Below are 25,140 nucleotides of genomic sequence, written 5' to 3'. Positions count from 1 at the left end.
TTTATATATTTAGATATTTAGATATTTTGAAATATTTCGATATTTCAAAACACTTTATCTCCATATCACAGCTCTGGGAAGCAGAACTAATATTATCAAGTCTATATCGCAGATGAGATGACTTAGGGAAGTTAAGTGACTTGCCCAAGTAGTAGCTGAATCAGGCCTGAACTCAGAGCCCATGACCTCAGCCTGGGCTCATTCTACAATCAGTTGTATGTACATTTGATTATAAAAGGGCCAGACTTTTCAATACCAAAGCATCTATCACATTTTCTTCCCAATAAACACCACCAAACAAGCAAAAGACAATGAAACAATAGACAGTCCTGGATTTTGAAGCTTTTTGGGGGGGCAGGGGGGTATCTAGGGCCTCTGAGGGTCATAGACATTTCTGAAGAGAAAAACTTTACCATGATGGTGTTGAAAGAAAAATACCCGTGGTAACCCTGGAACCGTCTGGTATCTACGAGCCCCAGCATGCGTAATTGTGAAATTGAAGCTAGGCCAGAAGTTTCCTTCATGAGAAGCCATGTACAACCAGGACGAGAGTGCTGTGCATTACATATCCAGGAGCCATCTCTTGAAATTCTTAATAGAGCAAAGCAGAATACTCAGCCAGCATTGGCCCCTGTGGTTGAAGAAGGTCTTTGGTTCCTCTCCTTCATGGGGGACTCAGTTGAAAACATCTGCAGGTTGAAAGTCGCACAAAGACGAAGGGTGTTCTCAAACTGGTGGCTTGCCTAAGTACTTTAAAATATGTCTACAGCCTTCTTACTCATCAGGTTCTAGACTTGCGGTTTCCATTCTCTGTCAGTCCCCAGTCTTCTTTAGGCCATGGTGCCACATCATGTTAAAGTCACGTCCCAGCTTCTTGAAGGAAATACAGCTTTCCACTCGCCTCTCCATTAGCTCTCACCCAATTAATTCTCCCGGTGCACTTCCCTTCAACATCAACGTTTGTATTTGAGTCAAGGTTTCTCAAAGCATAGTGTTAGAAAACCTGCACCAAGATTGTGAGTGGACACATTTAAAGTACAGATTCTCAGGCTCCCCTCCAATTGTACAGACATAAGAAATTCAACTCTCTGGTTTGCAGGTTGGAGAATCTGCCATGGAGCAAGTGAGTCAGGAGATTTAGATGCTTACGAAAATGGAAGAACCACTGGTCTGGGTGAAATTGTGAGTGCTAAGACCTCTAAAGTCTAAAGACTTACCTGTGTGAGCCACTTGTCTTTTCGCTTGGGGTATTGCTTCTTTTTCTCTTGGGTCATAGGTTCTCAGATGGAGGAACATGATTCTTGGAAATCAGTTCTGGCTTCACACTTACCGGCTGTATCATCAAGGCTGCTGTGCTGCTGACAGCAGAATATCCTTCCCAAAGTTCTTTGACTGTCACAGACTGTGTACCCCAAAGTAGTTCCTTTTTCTTTATTCATTTAATTCACACTGCCTATATTTATTGAATGCTTCTTACAAGCAAGGCACTGCATTCAACAGACCAAAAGTAGACCCACCTCAAAGCTGATAAAACTTGAACTTCATGACCCTTCCTTTGCACCGGCTGCTCCTAAAGCCCTGAGAATGCCCCTAGTAATTTATTTTCCAAGTTTCTGTAATATTTACAAAAGTTCGATATTTTAAAATTCTTTCTTCTTAAGGAAAATCCCCTAACTTGCATAAGCTTCAGCTGCCCCAAACCTAGATCTGTCCCTGAAAGAGCTCACAACCTGTGGGATAAAGAAACATACACATAGATTATCAAGAAATGGTATGGATGGTCGGTGCAATGCAGACCCAGTGCTGGGAATTCTGGCAACACATTTGTAAGGAAGCAGGGTGTTCAGGGAAGACTTCCTGGAGGAGGTGATGCTTGAGCTTGGCCATGGAATAGAAGGAAGACTCTTCTAGAGAAACAGCTTGAGCAAAGTTACAGAAGCAAGATATACCATTTGTTTGTGTATGTGATTAAAACACTTTTCTGTTTGAGGGCATTTTCTTTTAGGCTGGGCTGGCCTCTGATGCCAGGATGAAGTGAGTCCTTTTCCAGGGAGCAGTATGGACTGTGGGGCTGTGTTCCTTGGGAACACCTGACCCTTGGGATCCTGGCCTCAGCTGGCTCCTCTGCTTGGCCTTTGGGAGGCCAACTGGTGACAACATCAATCATTGTTCTTCAAGGAAAAATCGCTCTTACATCCCTTGCTTCTTCTCCCATAGCCCTCCAACCCTTCTTTACTGTCAGCCTTGCAAATCAATATTTCATTTTGAAGAGCCTTGTTTGATGCCAGTTCTGCTTATTTGCTTCGCAGCCACTGTGGGTAACGCTTTGTAGGTCTGTCAGTATGTAAATTAAACCAAGCATAGATAGCTTTGTGTTGCTTAATGTTCAGCTGATAAAAATTAATGTGGTGTGAAATGAGCATTTTATCTGACTGCAGATACAGTGACGGAGTTAATTAGACAGGCAGAGAGAAAATGTTATTAAGCGGGACAGGGGCTTTCTCATGGAAGGGGGCTCTGACCCTCAGACAGCAGGTTTGGATGGGCCGTGGGTGTGGCCGAGGTACTTGGGCTGAGGCCAGCTCGGAGCGATGAGGCAGGGAGGGTGCCTTCTTTAAGCAATCAGCCCGGTGGTGCTGATGACTGTGTGGATCCTGCCTGGGGAGGAAAGGAGGGAGGCACAGGCCAAGCCAGGCTGGGCACTTCCAGCTCACTGCAAAATGCATGCGTCAGCATTTGCTGAGGCGGCTTCTTCTTGGTGCAGCAATACCGTGATTGGTAGAGAAAGGAGTTTCGTTCTTAAGCAAGAAAAAGGAAGATGATAGGTCAAGCACACCTCACACAGCAGTCAATCAAGCGAGGTTTGGAACCCTTAACTTCCCACTAAAACATCTTGAGCTCTGCCTTCCTGGCCTTTGCACACACTGTTCCCTCTAATGGGAAAGCATTCCCCACCCCGCCAGCCATGAACTTAGCACATCCTATTACAATCATCTGTCTCCCCACTCGACTGTGTGCTCCTTGAGGTCAGAGATGTGTCTTGCGCATCATCAGGGACCCTGGTGCGACAACATCTTCTTCATAAATGTCAGTGGAGCGGATGAAAGCGCATGATGCTCGCTCAGCCCGGAAATCTCAGCCTACCCTTGCTTTCAGCATCCTTCCTGTCTCAGCTCAAATGTCACATCCCCACCAAAGCTCCTTCTGCCTCTCAGACAGGATCAGCTCCCCAGGTAGTTACTCTTGAGACACCTTGTACTTCTCCTTCATAGACCTCTCCAAGTTTGTGATTCACTGTTTATGTGCCCATCACTCCCACCAGACTTAGCTGCATGAGGGTAGGAACTGGGCTGTTTCACCCACTGCGGTATCCCCAGCAGCCACAAGGGTGCTCAGCACAATCAGTGCTTCTTAAGTATTTGGTGAATGTGAATAAATCAATGAATGGTTTTTCCGATGCCCGATGAACTTCCACTCTTTCGTTAATGCCTTGCTTGGGGAAGGTTTCCTAGGCTCTTCCCACAGAGTTTCTCCTTCCCTGAAGTGCCCATAGCACCTTGTCGATTGCAGTGATAGGCTTGCCAAAAGGCAGCTGTAAATTTTGGGTTATATCCTCTCCTAGCTAATTAGGAAAGAGCTCCTTGAAAGCAGTCAAGGTGCCTTATTCAGCTTTGCATTTTCAGTATTTCTCACAGGGCCTGGCCTTTGTAAGTGCTCGGTATGGGTTGCAGAATCTATAAGAACAATTGTATGTATCCCTTGGTTAGTTAAGCTGTATTTCTGTTAGATAAGCAAATTCTTAGCCCACTAACGTATGCTGTCCCCACTCCACCCCTTGCAGAGGAACACTCAGAAAAGATGACTGGTTGTGGCCATCCCTCCTCCGCCTTGACCGCAGTTGCAGGGGAAATGTTGTGAAGAAATGCCACGGTTAGTGGCTCCTTCATGATTCCTGTTATCATTCGAGGCGGGTATAACCTTTCCAAACAAACAAGAAAGGGACTGTTGCATTGTTGAATCGCATGCATGCCTGCCACATCTGTGTCTCAGGCAGCCCAGCATCCTGGAGCTCGCAGGCTTGGTGGCAGCTGCTTGAGCAGTAATAGGGCCTTCCATTCTGCTGGCCCCATGTGGTTCCCCAGCCTTTCTCCTGAGTTTTCCCGTTAGATCTCTTTCTGTGGACTACACCTTTGCAGTGTTAAATGACTTGCTGCAGATTTGCTTATTAACCTCTCTGTTTCTCATTTGTAAAATGGGATGACATTCTCAGAGCCAGAGATTGAAAGTCTAAGGTATCTTCACAAAACACTGACAAGATTCCACTCACACACCACCCCATGGTTCCTGAGACACTGACCCTGAGAAAAGCCGTGGTTCTCACTGTGTGATCATTCATCCCCTCCACACCTCCGCTGGGAAGGTTGCTGAATGATTATCGCAAGCTGAGACTCCAAGCAGACTTCACGTGTGCTCGCACAGCTGTTGCTGAGTGAGGTGTGGATCTAGTCAGGTGAGCATCAGGGAGGGAGGAGGTTTCCTGTTTGTTTGCCAGTCCCAGGCACGACAGGGCCCAAGGACCACTGGAAGAACGACAGACCTCAGGGTGGATGGCCAGATCCTGTTTTGCAGCAGAATCTGGCCCTTCGCTCCTTTCCTCTGGTTCTCTGTGCATCATGAAGCTGCTCAGTAGTCCTATTTCACGGAGGCCACCTGACCCACTGTCCGCCCTGGCTGGCCCTGGTGGCAGAAGGTTGGTGTCCTTTAGCTCTCTAGAGTAGCCCCATCTCTGTCTTCCCACCTGCCTGGACTGTGCCCCCAACTTGACCCAGCCCACTCCTGCTGTGCAAACTGCATCTCACAAAGAGACTGGCTTCCATCATGTTTCTCTAGCGAGGCTCAAGACTCTTTGTAGAGTTGGTTAAGGAGGTGGATACTTTTAGGTAAAACGTATTAGTAATATTTATCTTTTTGAGGCATTTTTGTTTCTGTGTTCTTGTTTTATCCCCTGACCTTTCAACAAGGAGCACACGGATATTGTCACCATTTGGCCAATGGGGAAATGGAGGGACAGATGTATTTAGTGGCTTGTCCAAGGTAGAACATGCTATCCAGAGCACTCCTGTACACTGATACCATGTACAGCCCAACTCCCGACCGTAGTGATGTTGTGTATGTATGAACATGACGTCTACAGCTGATGAAGCCCCCAGAGGCCTGGAACCATGTCTTCCTGGGCTACTGCATGCAGCACACCTGACATTTCCTTGTGCCACATTCATTTGCAGATGAATCTGTTCAAAAGAATGCATGAGATTGTCCTGGCAGTTACAACTCTCTCTTTTCCTTTTTATGCCTCACTTACTAGCAATTAAAATTCAGATCCCTTCTCTGTTTACCTATTCATTTATTTAAAATGTTTATCACTGGAAAGGGGAAGCTGAAAGTTTCTCCTTCTTTGTTTCCATCCGTGACCTCAGGAAGAAAGTTTCAAACCCACACAAGTCTGCCTTCTGGTAGACCATCTAAGGGCATGGATGAAGCCTGTTAGAAAGATGCTCACTGATGTTTACTTTTTGAGTGCATGAAACCAGACACTGAAACTGTTCATTAAAAATTCCTATGTTCACAGACAAAGAAAAATCATTTCAGAAGCTCTGTAATGAATGTACAAGTGGGTACAGGTTATCTTGTCAAACACAATAATCATGAGTAAATGCAAACGGATGCTGCTTATATTTGATTTTGTGTTTAATTGAAGCATTCTGACAGCTGCCTCTGGACTTCCACCTCCTTGGGTTGGGGGATCTAGCTTTTTGCTTTGTGATTTCCTCTGGCCAGGGCTGGGACAGGGGTGACATGTAGATATGAGAAGCATCTGGTCAGGGAATAAAATGGAGAGAAATGAATGAAATTAACATATATGTATAGGCACTTTCACATGACCCTGCACACAAGGACACAGCTTGGATACTGGTAGAGGGCACAGGCAACATTTCTACTTTAGAGAGGTCAGGTTGGATTTCTACTTTATAGAAAGGAAATTAGTATGAGAGAGAGTCACTGCTCAAGTCATTCAGCTGTTAAACGGCAGAACCAGGATGCTAATTAGGTCTTCTGAACCAACACTGAAAGCTTTCCCTTCAATTTTACAGCTGTTCTTTGCATTTCACCCATATTGTACATCCAACTATGGATTCAGTCTAACAACAGTATACTCAGTGCTGTGCTAGTCACCAGAAACAGAAGGGTGAATCAGGCAGTAGTTCCTGGGCAAAGATGCTCACAGCCAAGTAGGGTAGACAGACAGACACAGTGATGGAATCAAAGCTCTGTAATGGTTGTACAGCACAGTTTGAAATACCAACAGGACCAGAACTTTTTGCCAAACTGTTTGGAGTGGCCCAGTTGGAATATCCAGAATTTCCATCTCCCCCATTGAATGGGAGATCCAAGGTTACTGTGCTTAATGAAGCAGTATGATTGCATTAACATTTGGGGAGGCCAATATAGGGTCCCTATATTTTATTTACTGCAGAGGAATAGCATGAACAACAGCAGAAAAATAACTCCATCTATTTTTTTGTCATCTTTCTATAAAAACGTGGATTTTGGGGACTGAAAAAATAGAAAGGACATTATCTTAGCGTTAGGAATAATTCTCTACTTTGAATATATTTAGCTTCATGAAAACTTATTATGTTATCCTTATTTTCCCCAATTAGATATAGACCAGTGAGAACCAAAGCATGGGCCTGCCCACACTGTTGACTGACCAGCATGTGGAAGCTGCTGATGTAAAGGAAGGTTGGCTCCTCTAGGTTTGTCCAGAAATCACTGCGTTAAACTAATTGTGGGAATGGTTTATTATCATGCATAGAAATTCCCTTCTGTACGAGTCTTGAAAAGATGATTAGACACATGGATCTAGGTTTCCTTCATTTCAGGGTGGATAACAGACAGGTTGTTGATCTGAAAGGTTCTGAAACCTGGCATTTAAAGTTTTCTCAGGCCCTTACTGGAGGTACTTCCAGGACCTGAATGGATGTGAGCTTATATGGCTGGCAGGAGGAGAATGGGGCCCCATCTTAGCACCTTTCAAAGCCATCCCGTGTGGGAAAATGGAAGAGGTCCTCTGCAAAGGTGAAACTCAAAGGCCAAGGACCTGATTTAGACCAGAGACCCAAGGATGCGATGTTTTAAACCATCTTTCCGTACCCAGCATGACCTTGGTGACCCTCTGTATTTCATTATTTTCATTTTCAAAATCCTTAATAAAAGCCCCTTTGTGTTTTAAGCATTTTCACCACAAAAAATACTGTTTGGGAGGTAATGCATACGTTAATTAGCTCAATGTAGCCATTTCACAGTGTTTACATATTGCAAAACATTGTGTAGCACACAATAAACATACAATTTTTGTCAATAAAATTTAATTAATTTTTTAAATAGAAAAGAAATAAACATCCCTTTGCACAGATTATGTGGACAAGAAAACAATTATTTTAAGGGCCTCCTAGTACAGTGTGTACAAATGCCTTTATTTCTTTTATATATTTAAAAAAAGATAAAAAGATTCCAGTAAATCCTATGATTCCAGTGACATTAGATCTTACATGTACCGCCTTTGTATTTTTTTTTTTTTTACTATTCCATTAACAAAATACCAGAATTTGCTAAGCCGTCCCCCATTATTGAACACTGGGCTCCTTCTGGAATTGTGTGTGTATGTCTGTGATTTGATTGGATCATTAAAGGTAGTCCTACAATTTGTGTAGCATTTTGCTTCTGTCAGATTCTTTCCTTAGTGTACAGTCCTAGAGAAGGCTACTTGGTCAGGGTGTGCACATCTTTATCATTGTGGTTACCAGTTGCCATATTTCTTTCAAGAAGAATTACAGTGCTTTAACTCAATGCGTATAGCATTTGAGTCTGTCAGTTTCTGTGCAACTTGGCCAGCATTAGGGTATTATTTCCGAAAACTGAAATGTTACCTTTTCAAAGTTGCTTTAATTTGCATTTTTTATTACTAGCGGGGATGAACATTTTCCCACATGTTCACTTATCTAGTACTATTCATTAAAAATGTTTTAGGGCCACATATGAGAGAGGGGTTGTGTTCGGGAAACTTTGCTTCTCATAGCCAGAGGGGCAGATGGCAGCTGTGGAAGAGTCTCCATGAATAAAACTTGAATTTATTTCTGCGATATGGAGTGACTTCATATCATATGACCACCTTTGCAGTTAAAAAAAAAAATGAAAAGATGTTGCAATTTTTGTGGCCGAAAGAAATGGACTTACCAAAATAAAGAACGTGAAAGGAGAACTCATTTGTTTACTCTGCTATCCTTATTGAAAGGTTTCCAGAAGTTTCTACAGGGCCGTCAATCTCAGGTCTTTCCATCTTTCCAGTTCTGTACTTGAACACTTTCAAAGCAAAAGAGTGGTGCAAAAGGTATATGGCACACTTCCTTAGCCGTATTTGTGCATTAATTTTCACATGCTCTTAATCATTGGTCTTCTGAAAATAGTCGTGCAACGGGGCATTTCTCTTTTTTTTTTGAGTTGGAGTCTCGCTCTGTCACCAGGCTGGAGCGCAGTGGCCCGATCTCAGCTCACTGCAACCTCCACCTCCCATGTTCAAGCAATTCTTCTGCCTTAGCCTCCTGAATAGCTGGGACTATAGGCACCTGCCACCATGCCTGACTAATTTTTGTATTTTTAGTAGAGGCGGGGTTTCACCATGTTGCCCAGGATGGTCTTGATCTCTTGACCTCGTGATCCGTCTGCCTCGGCCTCCCAAAGTGCTGGGATTACAGGCATAAGCCACCGTACCCAGCCTGGGACATTGCTTAAAGCTAAATAAGCTCACTGCCTGAAAGGAGCTGAGCCCAGTTCACGCTGCTGGCCTCCCCAACCACAGCTGCCCGGACTCCAAAATCTGGGATTTGAAGATTGTAGAACAAAATGGGAAACAAACAGCTCCAGACTCTCAAACTCTGGAGGATGTCAGAGTCTGTTTTCTTAACATTATACTAATAATGCCTTTCCTGCTCCCCCGTTGCCCGCCCCCACCCCCCACCCCAGGGAGGCACTCAGCCCAGGGGTTATATAACTGTGACTTGACACCACAGCCAAGTTAAGGGAGCTTGCACTCCGCTCACTGAACTGTGGCAAAGCGTGCGTTCTCCTTCCCTGCACTTGCCCGTGGAGCAGCACGGTTAGGGGATAAATAGATGACTTGGAGTTCCAGATCAGCTGCACTTAACTCTGTAGGCTGGCTGGGTCCCCCCTGTGCTGCAGAAACACTGGTAGGCAGGCCAGGCAGAGTCCTGCCCCGGGAACTGGAATAAGTGACTCTCAGGCACCAAATTAAGCCCCAGCACGTGGACTCTGGGCTGGTTATGTTTTCTTTCCTCACTTAAGTGTGTGGCCTCAAAGGCACTGCTAACCATAAAGCCCGCAAGTTCACGGGGAAGGGGATTCCTCAACACCAATCTTGAAAGCTGCAGGCACCAGAGATGATGAGTTTGTTCTCACCTGGAGCAGCAGAGACTTAAAAAGAGACAAGGATATGCTCAGTCATCCCCACTCCACCCCAGCACGACCAGCCAGCCTCGGCATACCTTCTATGCACTTAAGAAGCAGAAGGAGGGGGATGTATATGTTTGATCTACTGAGTCCGAAAGATGCAGCTCTCCTTGTTACAGGTTTTGTTACCTTCAAGAAGTTACTGAAGTCCTCTGAGTCTTAGTGCCCCATCTGTGAAATGGGGATAATAATAGAACCCACCAACTAAGGTTGCTGTGAAGATAAAATGAGGTATGGAACAAAAAGCACTTGGAAGATTGCATGAGCCCTGGTAAGACGCAAATAAAAACCAGCTTTTATCAGAGTGCTTTTTCTCTTTGGTTGTCCCTTCCCTTGCTAGACTGGGTGACACTAGCATGTAGGGACCCTGTCTGCATCGCCCTGGCACTGCTGGGTTCATGCATAGTTCCTGAAACACAGTAGGCCCTCAGTAAGTTTTCTGACTGTATGACTACGCGGATGTGGATTGCAGATAGAGAAATGTGGTTTTTGTTTTGTTGTTTTAATCATTTTTCATTTTCAGTTATTTTCCGGTCATAGAATCCCTCATTCTGCTTATCTATCAAGCACATTGTTTCTTTTGAGTCCATTTAAACGAAAAGAAGAATGAAAGAGTTCTTGTTTTTAAATAGTTTCTCACGTGAAACATCAAATAAAACTACATTATTAATTGAACACTGATGCTAGTTGGAAGCTATTAGGCGAGGAGAAGCATGCCTGGTTCTTTTTAAAGGAACTTCCCTCTTAAATGTTCTCTGACAGGTCATGTATCTTACATGTGGATGTTCACTGTCTACACTGGGCTTCCTAGACCAGCCCAGTGGTTCCCAGGCCTGTCTGCACATCACCAGTCCATGTGGAACTTTTTAAAAAAAATTCTCCCACGTAGGCCCTACTTCTAGAGAAGCAAATTCAGTAGGACTGAATTGGACATAAGAGTTTCCAAAAGTTCTCCAGATGGTTTTGATAAGCAGCCAGGGTAGAGATCCACTAGGCCAAACTTTTCCACTCCCAGCGTGGCAAAAAAGAAAGAAAATTTTCTCCGACTTATCTTTAATTTCTCATATTCATTATAGCTCAGCTAAAACTCCTCCCCCCCCACCCTCTCCCCACCTAACAGACACATTTCACATGTATTCTATGAAGTATGAATATTTTCTCTTCTTACTTTCATGAGATATATAAAGATTTGCTGGAAACCCCAAAGTGCTTTGGAAAACACGTATCCAAAATGAGGAAATGTGTTTCTGATGAGGGAAGGCTGAAATCTGAGTGTCTCCACCCTTCGAGTTGAGGCAAACCTCCTGTGTGTATATGAGCCACAAAGATCATTCCTCCCAGGCCTCAGTTGACTGTACCATGGTGTTTTAGTCGATGGAAAGAATATCACTGCTTATCAGTTTACAGCAATTCCTGGGGAAATGTAGAACCATGTTAAGGTTGTTGGAAGCTTCATTGTTAGGATTGTCTTAAGAAAAATCTTGTAGAGTTTCCTGCAAAGTGACCACCAGCTTGACTTTTGTAAAAGTGTGGATTACTAACATCAGCCAACAGGTTCATATAGTGAAAGGTTGTAAGAGATGTCGGCCTGTTAACCTACCTATTTACTTACTTGTGCCAAACAGCATTTCCCCTTCTGTGGTCCTTCCCACTCCTATTACATCTTCCACAGCTGCAGGTGCAGTGAGCAGCCTGGACTGCAAATGACTTCCATGGCAGAGCTGGGCTGGTAAAACCCAAGCCTCCACTCAGGGAGTCTTATGGGCAGATGCGTTAGACAGGCTTGGGCATTTAAATGGCCCATTGGTGAGCCTTTGATCTGAACTCCTTGTGGTTGTGTTGGAGGAAGGCAATTCTTTCTGGCCAGAAAACTGAGGATGCAAAAAGGTAAGAGTTGAACCAAGCGGGGAGAGGCCACTCGGATCACTCCAGGGAGACTACAAGGCTTGAGTTCCTAGGACGGGTTTTCATTAATTTTTGTGAATGAGGAAAGTCTGATGAGCCTTCACAGTGCACAGGAATCCAAACTCCTTGTCCCTCCCTGACTAGAAGTTCAATCTAGGCTTGAAACAAGTCATTCGTGCTGTCTACCTAAACATTCTCATCTATAAAATGGGAGTAATTCCTACCTCACACAGTGTTGGGAGGAGGCATTGATTAATTAATGTTTACAGTCCACTTTGAACTTGAAACGTCTTCTTGGGAAGTTGTTATTAAGCCTGTATCATTTTTACTTTGAGTTCTGGGGTGTGTCTAAACCTGAAACTCAAAGGAAACCTCACAGTCCGTCCCTCTCCCTCACCCTGAAGGAAGATAAAATGTAATAAGATTAATGCAAATTCCCTGAAAATGGTTACCCTTTAACCAGTAGACACTGTGCTCTTTTAAGGCTCTCCGGGGATCCTGACTCAAAAGGGAAAGAAGAAAATAGTAACTATCTTCCATGCAAAGAAGCAGGAAGCAGTTCTTTGAACTGAGAAGGGGTAAGGGTGGGAGGATTCTGTTTTTCGCTAAAGGGAGCTGTCAGTTCTCAAAAAATTTAGTTCCTGACCCCCTGCCTTCAAGTCCCTGAGGAAGCCAAACAGAAAATCTGACAGCCAGAAGAGTTTGTACATAAGGCATTGAAGAATACACAACATAATTTAATTTTTAGCCCTGCTAATCCATCCTGTTGTCAACGGCAGAACAATCAAATACAGCCAGTTGTCTGCACCAAGGTAATTGGGTTGTAGTATGAGGTTAGGTTTGCCACATAACCTAAGGTAACGCATGGCAGAGGGCACATTAAGGGGCAAGGGCTCTTTGGAACTCGGTGGGGGGTGCCCTTTCGTTAGAACAGGGAAAGAAAGGCAGGTCCTTTTGCATGAGGAAAAAAAAAATCACAGTAACCTAATTCCTTTAGAAAGCCATCAGACCCGTAAAGATTAAAAAAAAAAAAAAAAAAAAAACCTGTGCCCAGCTGTTCAGTAAGCCACATCAGAAATTATGAAGCACATTGATCCCTCAGCACTGACCATTCGATAATTGTTCCTTGCTGAAGAAACAGCTACCTGTGATATGTATCAATACCGGGCCTGTGCGTTTGTGTTACATTTTTTCTTGCCGGAGGCTGTAGCTTGAGTTTTAAGTCAATCGAGTCTATACAATAGAAGCTCATATTGACTATTGGATTAAACAGCAAGTCAATTTATTTTTCTGGGTTCAATATTCAAGGATGCAAGAAAGCAAAGAGATCCTCCAGATGTGCTTTTGTGAGGCAACCGTAACCCACTTACATTGCTGTGATGCTTTTTAAGCCATTTGAAATAGTATTTGCACACCCCTTGCTCAGCAGTTCAATATGCTCCTCGACTATCGGTATTTTACTCATTCCCTGTGCCGCCGAGATTGCGGTGTGATGCTCAGTTCTCCGAAGTGGTTACTGGGGGTGAGCACCTGGACTCCGCTGCATGAGGGCACTCTTTGGACTTCACCTCTTAGAGTAAATGCCTACCGTGCTGAGTAAGGATGTTGAAATGAAGGTGTAATCCATCCGGGGACTGCAGCCCACGGTGATAGGAGGCAGGGCATGCAATTTTAATTTCTCTCGCAGAAATGATCACATTTAGGTAGTAGGCTATTTTAGCATCTTAATGGCAGGTGGGACTAGGTAAGATTATGCCGTTTTAGAGACAGAAGTGATGAAATGAATACACATTAAATATTTGAATTGAATCAAACTTAACTGGAAAAACTGAGGCCCAGAGAGGCAAGGTGATTTGCCTAAGGTCACACAGATTTATGCAAAGCTGGGACTGCAACCAGGGTCTCCGATATCTAGGCCATCAATTTTCCATGATACCATGAGGCTGCTCTCCTTGTGATTTCTCCGTATCTGTGTTTCTTCCTGAGCTAATGTTCTGGGTCTTATTTTGTTTTGCATTCAGCTTTTCACTTAACTAATTGGAATATACTTTGTTGGAGAGGACTAAATTGTGAACATTCTTATGCTTTGTTTCTGCGTAGTTATTTTGGCTTTGTTTTTGTTCATCTTAAAGGGCTCCTGATGTTTTAGAGTATGGGACTGCTTGTAAGGAGTAATAACATTCATTCATTTATTCCGTAAATATTTATTCAGCACCTATTATTAACTAGGCACTACTCCAGGTACTAGAGATATATCAATGAAGATAAACAGACAATTACTCATGTCTTTGAGGAGCATATATTTCTGCAGAGAGAAGACAGACAATTAGCAGTAAATATAAGAAATAAATAAAGTGTATAGTGGTAAAAGGTGATAAGTGCTAAGGGAAGAAGGAAAAATAGGGCAAGGAAAAAGGGAGGCAGGTTGCAGGTTTAAACAGAATGGTAAGGATAGGACTGCATAAATCCAAAGACGGTAATTGCACTGTTACTGATGCCATGTCTAGACAGTCGCTGGTACAGAGAAAGATTTAAGGACTCTTTACAAGAACTCCACTCCCCTAAACAGACCTGGACCCCCAACCCTGGGGTCCCCATACCTTGTCTCTACCTTTTACAGCCATGGCTCAATTGCAAGCTTCTTACCCTTTTAGTGGAGGATCTGTGCTGTGCTGTGCCTATCTCAGTTTGGTTTGCATAATTTAAAAGGAGCAGAAGAGCACATGTACTTAAATAAAGCCTAGTTGTGAAGTCTTTGATGCTCCTTCCTTTCTTTCTCCCCAGCACCCAGCTCTCTGTTGCTCACTGGCTTCCCAGCCCTTTGCTCCCCACCAGGCAGCCTTTTGCATCTTTAAATGCCTGGACAGAGTTTCCCCTGTTTCAGTTCCCTCCTCTCCTGAAGACCTTGCCAGATAACCTAGCCATCTGACAGACTAATCCAAGATGAAGGGGAAGGGGCTGATACTCTGTAACACATCCCTCCTGCCTGGCATTTGTATTTGAACAATAACAACAACAGCAAACATATCATTCCCTTTTGATGTGTGCCAGGTACTGTTCTCAGCATTTTTACAATATTAACTCATTTAATACTCACAGCAACTATATGAGAAAAAGATTGTAGTTATCCTCTTTTTACCGTTGGTGAGATGGAGACACAAAATAACTTACACAAAGTCACACTGCTTTTAAGTGGTAGAGCTGGGATTCAGACCCCAACAGTCTAGGATTATTCCATGAACCCAGAACTGTGAGTAGGATTCAGGTCCCATATCAACTCCATTTGATTGGTAGGAACTGCTTAAAGTACTGTGGTGAGAAAGATTTGTGGGCTATTTGTGTATTAATGGGAAAGAGTTCTGTGATCAATTAGCAATGTCTGCCATGGGTTCAGGATGGGGAAAGGTCAGGTTCAGCATGGCCAGTGAGGGGCTGGTCTTTATTAACTCATACTGTAGAGTGTAATTTACCAGCTGAATCCATTCTTATTCTCTTATTTTGTACTTTTCCCCCCACAAGAGTGGGAAGAGTGAGGTCGGGAGCACAGAGGATTCAGTCTGAAGTGTGTCTAATAAGAGTGGCGGGGAGAGAAAGGGAGTAGGAGTTGGGACGAGGCCTGCTCCTGCAAGCTGGTCATGAGTGCCTTTACCTCAAGCTGGTTGGTTATCACAATATCGTGGGTGCTGTCTAAACTCAATTCTAGCCGAGCCAGCAAAATACCTTCCCCTTCAACAAAGTTTCGGGTTCCCATCAAATTACCGATAAGGACTAAGCCACAGAATTGGAGGTTGAACTAGTTCACACACAAATATTGCTGACTTCTGCAGATCTGATGCCTCCTCTGGCACTTAGGGATGGAGGAGATGGAGTCAAAGGGTAGAAGAAGTCGAAGTCCCAGGTAGGGGAAGTTTTTCCCCTGCCGCACTGTATTCCATAGTGACCCAGCCATGAAAGGACGGGGTGCTTCACGAGACAATTCTTCTATGTCAGTAATTTTAAACCTAAAGAGGTTTGATGTCCCATAAGCATATTCATCTTTCCATGTTTATTAAATTAAGCCCTCCATGAATCTGCAACAACATACTGTTCATTAATAGGAAAAGAGACCATTGTTCCCCCCAGGGAATATGTTGGCTCAGATCTGTTCCAAGGTAGGCATAAATGAATCGTGCATGTGTATGCACGTGCCTTGAGTAGGGGGTAATCAGGGAAGGGAAAAGAGCAAAGACGGAAAGAAGGAAAAGGGATCTTAAAGCTTAGACCAGAAATATCCAAGAAGGATTTTTATCAGAACTAAATTTCAGTACTCCTGGCGGAGTGCCTAGCAAGATATTAGTTTTTATAAAGAGAAAAAGGAACGTGTAATTGTAGTGTCTCCATAGGAAGAAAACTGCAGATCTGTTCAGGAGAACCCCCACGCAAATTTGAAAACAGCTTACATATAGGAAAATCAGGGGTTTTTTTCCTTCTAGCAACATTAACATAGTCAAACAACTGAAGAGAGAATTCTATTAACGAAGTCAGTCCCATCAAGTTAAAGCCTAGCAATACCACCATCAGGGCTCGGTAGGGAATCTAATCATTTGCAGCTTGGACCAGAATAACAAGGAAAACCCATCCGTTACTACTAGTGCTGAAGGCAAATTCAGACCCAAGTTTAGGGAACTTCAGAGAGAAGGATTGAAAGAAGAAAGAATGTAAAAGATATTTTGGCAGCCGCATGAATCATAGGTGAGAAATCTTAGACGTGTGGGGTGTCTTAGGCCTCACTTGTTTCAGGACAGCACACTTTCTTCAACGAGTGTTACAGTAACATATTCAAAATATCAGTCACAAAGGAAGTTGAGGAAATGTGTTGAGTAATCGTGAATTGATACTATAATTACCCTAAATTTTCAAGTTTCCAGTTAAAGCCAATGGTTGTTTTGTAATAGAATCTAAGGAACATGGTTATACTGTGGGTTCAACAAAAGAGAAAGCTTTCGTTCTCAATTCTTATGCTCTGCTGTAGGATGAAATTACCACGGAAGTGGCAGACTACAACCTTTAGAAACAGACCAGCAAATGACTTCTGTCCATTCAGAAATACTAGCGGCCAATGTGGTATATCTCAGGACTTTAGCGTAAAGGAAGATAAAGACTGTGGGTGTTTGTGTTACCTAGATATGGGTGCATCCATTAGGACTCCCAAATACTACTAAGACTGGTAGCCGCCCAGGGCAGTAAGCAGGGTAGGGAAAGCAGAGAGGGGCCTTCTCTTTTCTTGGCATACACTCTTCTAGCAGAAGCAGGAACACCCACAGCCATATGAGGAAGAGTCCTTAGGAAGGGATGTCTGGTGGAGGATCTGTGCAGGAGATTGGGCCTCTGTGATCCTTCTGAAGTCTCTGTTGATGGCCTCTCAGGATAAAGCCATTTCCAGGGTTGGCTCTTGGATTAGGACAGATTCTCAGATGGAGACATCACAGAATGGAGCAACACATTTGACGATGAATATCATGACTGGCCTTGACGTTGAAAAGTACTACGCAGACTCACCTGACCCAGATACTCTGACAAAAGCCCACCCATTCAGAGCAATAACATGATCAGGTTCCCTGAGGTAGAAAGCAGGGAACGGCCCTATTAGGAATCCCCAGAAGCCATGGCTGTGGGTGTCCACCAGGTCCTCCAGTCTGAGTCAGGCCAAAGGCACATACTATGATCAAAGGGTCTCACATCTGTGCCACGTTAGTGATCTCCACTCTGCTGCTCAGTGCTGCTCAGCGCTCCTGACTTATGCCTCCCCAGATGGCCAAATGGAATTCCATGAACAATTCGCATCTTAAAGCTGGGAGAAAAGAAATATTTCAGTGAAACAGGTATAGCTATCTTCAAGTCTTTCTTATGTATCACATAAATGTGAAGCACACCTTTTCAAAAACAGAGCTCTTGGCCTCTGCCCTTGGGAAATTTCCACATCTAGGTAGGGTAGTGTCAAGTCTGCTTGGCCAGGTAGCTCTGGATGTTCCCAGAGTGGATACTGACCTGACCTTCCTTGAGTCTTTATGTGCGTATCAATTCAATGGCTAGAAGTTGCCCCTGAGTGCTTGAGTTTGTCTGGACTCTTTTGCCACTGTGTGACTTTCACTAAATTACTTCTCTTTTCTAGGTCTCATTGCTTTCCCTCTAACATGGAGAGTTCTCTTGCTCTCAATTCCCACCCATTTTTTGTAACCAGACTTAATAGTTATTGGGTATCACTTAGTGAAGTAGATTTTGGAGTAAATCAGTACTGGTAAAAGTATTGGTAAAATCAGGATCGGTAAAAAGTACCAATGTAAATTTTTGAAGTTCATAACTCAGCTGTGGTTATGTAAGACATTCCCATTCTCGGGAAACACATACTGAAATGTGTAGCGCTAAAGGACCATGTATATACCATATCCTCAAACGGTTCAGAAAACAAATATGTGCATCCATGTAAAGCAAGAGAAAGACAGAGAGAAAAAAAGGTTTTGAGTAAATCACTGAATGATAAAGCCAGCACCGAGTATATAAAGATCATTCTTCAAGTCAAAGTTCACTGTAGATATTTAAAGCCAAGAGCCCGCTGGAAAGCCTGTGACTCCCTGTGTTCCAGTTTTCATAGACTTGTCAAGATGGATCAAGGTTTCATCCCCCACAACCTTCAGGTGCAAATGAGCTGTCAAGGGAGGTTTTCAGAAAGCAATAAAGAGCCCCTTCCTTAGAGGCCAAGAGAGTCTGGGTCTCCCATTGTAGTCAAAGAAAACTAAATGGAACTTGCAACTCAAAATATGTAATGATTCACCCCATGGTAATAAAGTAGCCCTGGAAAACTCCCTAGCAGGATTAATCTTAATCGGCAATTAAGATAAAGTCTGGGCACATGCTAATCCAGGGCTTAATCAGAGACATTTTAATGTGCTGCTGTGGTGTGGATATAAGACTGGGATTCCACTAATTGAGCCTGGAATGGGAGTGTAAGGAGGAGGAATCGCAGTGCATGGGTTGCCTGTAGATCCAGCAGTGAAATGAGGTTTTGCAGGAGTGTTGGGCAGTCTTGGCTAGGACGGCCCTACGTGTGGCTCACCTTGCCGTTAGGCACATGGGTGCGTGAACGCCCTACCATCTTTCCTGTAGTGCAACAGGAGCAAAAAGGAAAAGCAAGTTCCTAATAAGATATACAGTAGATGTCTTGCTTTACTCATGTTTTGAAAGCCCTGGTGCATGACATGATGACTCACACAAGGTAGGTGTGGGGAACCATATGAGGAAAAACAAGAGTTTTTTCAAAGAGAAACATTTGAAACAGTTTTTAGAGAAAGTTAAAGATGACATGATTACTCTATTGTATTTTGCCAAGAAATTTATTTTTTGCATATTTCTAAAATCCAGGCAATCATATGAGGTAGTTTGTAAGTATAAATTTCCAGCGGCCAAGACTTAGTACCCTAGGCTAGCAGGAGAATCCTGCCACCTGCTTGCCAGCTACTTTTGTCTCCGTTTGTGTCATTTAAAAAAATCCCACCTTAAATTGAACAATGAGAACACCTGGACACAAAGCGGGGACCATCACACACCGGGGCCTGTCGGGGGGTGGGGGTCTGGGGGAGGGATAGCATTAGGAGAAATATCTAATGTAAATGACGAGTTGATGGGTGCAGCAAACCAACATGGCACATGTATACCCATGTATCAAACCTGCACGTTGTGCACTTGTACCCTAGAACTTAAAGTATAATAAAAATAACTAAAAAAAAAATAAAAATAAATAATAAAATAAAAATCCCACCTTGTCAGCCATGATTTGAAAATTTGATGCTGGCATGTGCCCTGAAATTCTCATGAGAAACTCAAGCATCCGGTTTAAACAGAATATACTTAGAGAAGTTTATTCCATGTTCTTGGCCTCATCACTAAATGTACTGCAGCACCGTGCTACCTGTGTTTTCCCAAGATCTCACATATCGTCATGATCCTGAGAGGTAGCGGAGGAACCAGGCCCTTCTCCCACATGAGACAACTGATCTACAGAGGAGAGAATAAGTGGCTTGCCCATATAAGACTGGGTTTTGCATTACTTATTATTCACTTGTCCATGAGAAATGAATCTGGCTATCAAGTTTTTAATGAGGTGTATGATGAAGTTCATGTATGGGGTTCATGCTCACATTGTGGAGAATGGGTTGAGCCTTCCCTCAACGCAGGGAAATAAGTGTGAGAAATATGAAGCTGCAAAAGAGAGCAGCTCGGTGACAATCAATAGTGGCCTTTTCTATCAGTAGGTGTCTCGTGAGCACCAACTATGTGAATGGCCTAGTACTGGACACTGCAAAGCATACAAAGAAACGTAAGGCAAGGTCACTGCTACCCAAGAGCTTGTGTGCTTTTGGAAATAATACAGTATAGAGATGAAATGATAGCTAAGTGCCCAGGCAAGTGTGTGAGAGGTACCAATGAATGGTCCACACAGAACAAGCTCTCTGGTCTAAAAGGACCAAGAGATTTCTTTTGTCTGAGTGTTCAGGGAAGGCTTCCCTGAGGAGGCAGTCTTGAATAATCCAGGGCGAGAGAAGGAAAGAAAGCATTCCAGATGGGAAAGTAACGCAGACTCGGTGGAATGGAGGTTGGGAGGATAGGGGGAGTTGGATATAGCAGAAAATAAGGCAGAAAGAAAAGGGAGTCAGTCTGTGGGGAACTCAGAAGGCCTACCTTAAGAGTTAAAGCTTGTTCCCTTATGCGCTGTGGATAGGGTTGCCAGATTTAGCAAATAAAAATACAAGATGCCCAGAGAGGTTTGAGTTTCAGATAAACAAAGAATAATTGTTGATATAATTATGTCCCAAACATTGCATGTGACATACTTCTACAAAAATATTATTTGGTGCTTATCTGAAATTCAAATGTAATTGGGTATCTAGTATTTTACCTGACAACGTTAACTGTGGCGTTCTTGAAGATTCTGGAGTAGAGGAGTCCCATGAAATTAAATCTCTTCCAAAAAGGAGCCTGAGAATCATACATCAAGAACTGTGAGAACTAACCAGGCCTGGTGAAGCACTCCTGTCGTCTCAGCTAGTCAGGAGGCTGAGGCAGGAAGATCTCTCGTGCCCAGGAGTTTGAGGCTGCAGTACACTATGATTGGGTCTGTGAGTAGCCACTGAGCTCCAGTTTGGGCAACATAATGAGACTGGGTCTCTAAAAAGCAAACAAACATAAAGGAGCATGAAACCTCACTCATCCTACACTTTCCTTTTTGGGAAAACTCATTGGAAATTTGATGCCCCATCTAAGGGGTTCCCTGTAGCTGAAACTCATGAATTACTCATGGTTATATCTCATGGTTATGAGATATAAGCTTAATATGAACCATGAATTCAATAATGTCGCAAATGAAGCAGTTGTCCCTGGGAAGGCTGGTTAGTGTAGAGCTGAATTGGGCTTTGAAAACATCATTTCTTACAAACCCCTGACTTCTAGGCTTTCAACACCTGCCTATATGTGCTGGTCAGTTAAGAAACACAAAACGAGATCAGACATAATAGGCACAACATTAAAAACATAATAGGAAAATTACATTGGACTACTACAATTTTCATTAAAATCTTTTTTCTCCAAGAAAAAAGGAATTTATATTTTTTGAACATTTGTAGTTTTTAGAATTTAAATGGGCAACATTCAGAAACAAAAAGCCCTTTAACGAAGGTGTAAATTGTGCCTTTTTAAAATGACTTTTCTTCCCTATCCTAGTACCCACAGTAATGAACACTCCTACCCAATCAAAATATGAAAACAAAATTGGAGCTGTGTCAGCATCTTGGCTGCAAATAAAACTCAAAACAGGTTATAGCACATGCTAGGAATACAAAATAAGGTTAGAAATAATGCTTCAGCTGTGAGTTCTTCAGGCTGTGGAAATAATAGAGCATAATTTAGTAGAAGAGGAACTAGGCAGTCAGCATACACAGGAAAAATGAAAGAAGCAAGAAAAATGCAAGGGGTAGGAAATAGGGTTGGAAGAAATTGGAAGGGGACAATGGGTGGCTAATTATTAGAGGAAAAGAGAGGCACAGCCTGGTCAGAGAACATTCAGGAGCATAGAGGGTGGCCTGCTTGAAGAAACTGCTGGTAATAGTGAGTTTTCCGAGGTGATTCCAAATGGATATCAGACATCAGAGAGGCACACTCATGGCATAAGAGTTTATAACATCAATGTCTTAACTCCCAATGAGACCAGAAAGAAGGAATCCACTGAGACCTAAGCAGGCTTTTGCTACCTGGTGACTAGAACATTCAAGGATGGTTTATTTTATTAGTCTAAGATTATCCCCTAAACCCTAACCAAATTTGCAGAGCAGCTCTGTAATTATCTTGGCTTACAGGTGCATATGTCAGCTCACAGTGCTCAACCAAATGGGTTTTTTTTTGTTGTTGTTCTTTTTGCAATTTCATCAAGATAGTACTAGTCCAGATTCCCCCTACCATGTAAGAGCAGCCAACCCTGGTGAATAAAGACAAGACGAGTTAACAGGTTTTCTGCTTCATATTATATTTGCAAGAGGCTTATTGAGACAGTTATCTCAAATAGCAGTTTGCACATGTACTTCCATTCTAACTCAAAGAGTATTTTTCTTAAATATTTATCATGGAAGTTCATTTGCCTTTGCTTTACTTCCTGGGACTAACAGTTAAGAACCTGTTATTAAGGGAAAGGGGTGGCCCTGCTTTACTCTCTGTTCACCCCAGGGAAAATAGTTCTAAAATGGGGTCGCTAGCATACACTGATCTTGAATAGGGCATTAGTTGCCTGATTAGGCTGATGACTGAAGTTTCATAAGCTGTGTTCACTGTGCCCTTTTTAAAAATAACCACACATGCAGTGCATATTCAGTGAAGATTTGTTAGGGAGGAGAAATGAAATAATGCCGATTGAAACTCCCGTAAATGTACTACAGCCTCTACTCTGCATCCTTTCTGGAAATAATCATTTTGTGGAGAAGACACATCATTGCCAAAGTCAGCTCCTCCCTCCCACCTGGTCAGTCCTTTCTCATTGTCTGCCTGTGATGAGTTCATTAGAAATAACCAAAATCCATTTTATCAGGCCAGCCTTCACCTCTGTCTGTCAGTGCACCTGCTCTTAATTTTACCGCTTATGATTCAGTTGTGAGATGGATTTTAAGCTTTGGCCTCTGGTTTGGTTTATTCCACGCTTGTACTGCTCCATATTGATTTTTGTTAAATGAGGCCTTTAGTGGTTAGCTGTAGAGGCAATTATTTAACACTTTCAAAAATAGTATGGGAGTGGAAAATAAAAACTGAAAGTTCAGTTGAGGTCCAGCCAGTGATTTGGAGGCATATTGGTTTCCTATAACCCACATGAGAAAGAGACATTCAGCCAGCCTACGGCTCACACCTGGGCAAACCTGCCCATCCTTTCAGGTAGGTTCACAGGCTCTTGGTGGAACTGTTTCTTTCTTGATTAACTTTACAGCCCCATCATGATCCCACAGTGCACATATGCCATTTCCTCATTACCCATTCCATGCCCAGCAAGTTTCTGATGTGTTTCAAATTTGAAGTCGCTTGATGGATGTATCTGGGTGTTGGAAGTAGTGAGTGCATTGCCATCTGGCAAAAGAGGAGGGAGCGGCAAAGTCTTGTTAAGCAGAAAGTTTGGAGGATAAGCGAGGGTGTCATGATGGCGGATGAGAAAACAAATGAAAACACTGATGGAATTTACTGTTGACCCTTCCAATTCAATTTCACTTCCCCCAAGGAGACATTGATAGGTGTGTGATTTAGCCCGGTAAACTCCACCCATAGGCCACGCTGAGTGGAGTACTTCCTGCATATCAGGCATCTGTGCAGGGCATGGTGGTGTAGAGTGATGAACGAGATGTGGCCCTGCCCTTAAGGAACTGACAGTCCAATGAAAGCGACCAGTATGTGAACCTTTTACCATGAGACACTTGAGTAAAAATGGAGGCTCTAGGAGGCCCAGTGTTAGACAAACTGACCCAGGGGTCATGAAAATCTTCATAAAGGAACTAAAAATTATTCTTGGTCTTGCGAAGCAAGAAGGGAGTTTGCAGGTACAGAAGGGAAGGTGACAACAGGGAATAGAATACCCAAACACAAGAAGTGATCAAATGACCAAGAATATCTAGGGTACAGTGAGAAGTGTGGTGTGGTTAGACTAGAGCAGAGTTGAGTTTCGGTTGGAGAAGACAATGTGGGATCTGGGAGCCCATATTGCACCCTTCCTGGGGACCTTCTTGCCTTTCTAATTGGAAAGAAGCATACTTCAAAGCTGATAGCTCTAGTTCCAACACCCAACTCCTCTATCGTCAGCTGTGTGAAATAGGGCAAGGTACTTAAAAACAGAAAGCCTCAATTTTTCATGTGTAAAGTGAATATTATAATGGCAGATTTGTAGATGTGTTTGGAAGATCAAATGAGATGACATATTTAGAGTACCTGCTGGTGTCCCCCAAATTTTCCAGTTAGTACTATTTGCCTTTGTGTGTGTCTTTACTGTGGACTACAGACTCAAAAGGCCAGTGTCGCAGCAGGTAACATCAAGATACCAAGAAAGCCAAGGCTGAGGTGTTTAATGGTATCTGTCCTACCACTTCAGTTTAGAAAAAAATATATATCCCAACTAAAACAGGCCCCATGCAGGCAGGAAGCCCTGTTTAATCACACCTTCCAATTTTCCAAGAGAAGCTTGAAGCACAGATTTCTAAGTGAAATTTCCCATCTTTTCTGTGTTAGTTACTAATCTGAATTTAAAACACAGTGTACGCAAAACAGGGCATGTCTTTGGGCCGTACACAACCTGTGAGCTGCCAGTTGACAGCCTATGATCTCTTATCTTCTCTCCCACCACATTATAGGCTCTTACAGGGCTAGTGCTGTGGTTGTTAATGATTCGTATCAGGGCTGGCTCATGGCAGATGCTTCGTGGTTGGAGGGCACTGACTTTAGCCACATACAGACATCGACACCAGGGGCGAGGAAAAGCAAGCCAACAAGTGAGGTGTTCAAAAGTGCAGAATTCAAAGAGTGACCCAATGCCATAGCACAAGCCCAGGAATGAAAACTTTTAAAACTCGGCCCCAGCAAGAAGCTCCTGGGAGAGGAGCAGATCCTTGGGAAAAAAAAAAATGTGCAGTCTGTGAAGGGCAAAGTTTGGCAATCTATTAAACAGCAAGTTACAATAGGCGAGTGCAGAGATCACAGAGGCAGGGATTAATGTACACACATCTATACAGGGAACTTTGATGCTTTCAAATGCCTCCTCGCCATCTGAAAATCAGGCAGCAGGCATCGCCTACATATTTCACAGCAGTCTACCTGTCTGGGTGTTTGGGCTTGACAGCAGGAAACTCTTTGAAATGAGGCTGAGGCATTTCAAACACTTCTGCTTGAATATCCAGTTTGTATATTCTGTCGATGGCTTTTTAAATTGGCTTTATTTTACTTTATTACTTTTTTTTTTTTTTACTAATTTTGGAATCTCTTATTAAGTCGAAAGTCTGCAAAAGAGCAAATTACAAAGCCAGGATGCCTTTTGACAATCTCAAGTGAATGATACGGACACAGGCTCACAGGCTCACAGGCTCACACACAATTCCATGT

At 43.2% G+C, this 25,140-nt stretch overlaps 1 protein-coding gene across 1 annotated transcript in view; it reads left to right on the top strand.

The window, feature by feature from the left end:
* Positions 1-25,140, top strand: part of RORA (RAR related orphan receptor A) — a 771,401-nt gene that overhangs the window by 466,432 nt on the left and 279,829 nt on the right. The gene's annotated exons all lie outside the window — the stretch shown is intronic.

This window comes from Macaca fascicularis, chromosome 7 (genome assembly GCF_037993035.2).
Source record: "Macaca fascicularis isolate 582-1 chromosome 7, T2T-MFA8v1.1".
NCBI classification, from domain to species: domain Eukaryota; kingdom Metazoa; phylum Chordata; class Mammalia; order Primates; family Cercopithecidae; genus Macaca; species Macaca fascicularis.
Note: the sequence above shows the minus strand (reverse complement) of the source record. Positions and strands in the feature narration are given on the sequence as shown.